This window comes from Drosophila simulans, chromosome 3R (assembly GCF_016746395.2).
Source record: "Drosophila simulans strain w501 chromosome 3R, Prin_Dsim_3.1, whole genome shotgun sequence".
In the NCBI taxonomy this organism is placed as follows: domain Eukaryota; kingdom Metazoa; phylum Arthropoda; class Insecta; order Diptera; family Drosophilidae; genus Drosophila; species Drosophila simulans.
Genome location: NC_052523.2, coordinates 22,385,969 through 22,387,160, shown reverse-complemented (window position 1 = coordinate 22,387,160; position 1,192 = coordinate 22,385,969). Strand labels below are relative to the sequence as shown.

Genomic DNA, 1,192 nt, shown 5'->3' with positions numbered 1-1,192 from the left:
AGGGCCGCGAAATGTATGCAAATGTTTTCAAGAGCAGAAAACGGGCGTTTGTTGCGTATACGCCACGTGGTCGTAGGGACAACGTAAGCTACCAACGCTGCCAGCACATGCATGCCTTTTATGCAGCCAAAGCCATAAATTTTCCTAGCCAGCATGTCGAAATTCTATTTTATTTCCTCCTCAGAACGAGACTGATGAAGTATGTAAGAAAGAACAACGAATTTATTTGAATTTATTCTATACAAAATGATAAAGCATGCTTGCCTTAACGAAATTAAAAAGACTATTTTCTTTAACTATAAACAATTTGCAAGAGACATCCTTAAAGCTATACGATAAAGTATTTATCTTGAGTGACGATAATTAGATTTTTTTAGGGTGAATTACAAAGAGATATAGACAGCAACGTTTCGTATTTCTTAAAGCTCTATTCACATTAGAAAACACGTATATCATCCATATCAACTTAAATTGGATTTCACCACCAAAAAGTGAGTAACATCCCACCTGCAAGCTGCAGCGTCATCATTACCGACTCGAGCCATTTTCCTGCTCCTTTCAGGCACAAGTGGATCTGAAAAAGTGGCCAAGATGTTGCAAGTATTCCGTAAATCAGTTAAGTTTCTTGCCACACCTCTGCTGCTACATCATACTGGCAAATGATGATGTCACGGAATGTTTCCCCGTCTGGGTTATGTGTTCACTTATGCGAGTACTTGACATTTTCCGCGTCCCCGACTATCAGATGCCATTCCACGACCGACAGATGTCTGCGAATATAAAATGGCTGAGGGCGTGGAAAAGTGTGAAACTGTGCACATGGTCATTTGGCATGGGTATGTCAGCAATATGGAAGACATGTCAACCAACTGGAGCATGAATATTGCACGCTTGAAATTGAAAGAAATACTTTTACAAGATGTAATACAAAAAATGACTTAAAACTTTGAAAGGAACTTGGTAAATAAGAAATCGTACCTCTTCTTTGTAAAATCAACTGATTAAAATTTCCTTTAAGTTTTGACTAAAAACTACCCTCTTTGTGAAATATCTATGTGTGGCGTTATCAATAGAGCGGGCAAATTGCTTCACCAGCTGGAATGAAGCCAAATTGAAACCTCTTTCAACAGAAACCGGGGCAATTTCGGCCGCTATGTGCGGTATCCTGTTGCCAGATGCTGGCACAATCATA

At 39.3% G+C, this 1,192-nt stretch overlaps 1 long non-coding RNA gene across 1 annotated transcript; it reads right to left on the bottom strand.

Moving 5' to 3' along the window:
• Positions 1-200: 200 nt before the first annotated feature.
• On the bottom strand, positions 201-938 carry LOC120285041. The gene is made up of 2 exons (XR_005544291.1): positions 635-938; positions 201-574 (listed from the first exon to the last, which is right to left on the bottom strand). It is a non-coding gene; the product is annotated as an uncharacterized LOC120285041 (long non-coding RNA).
• Between the last annotated feature and the right edge of the window lie 254 nt (positions 939-1,192).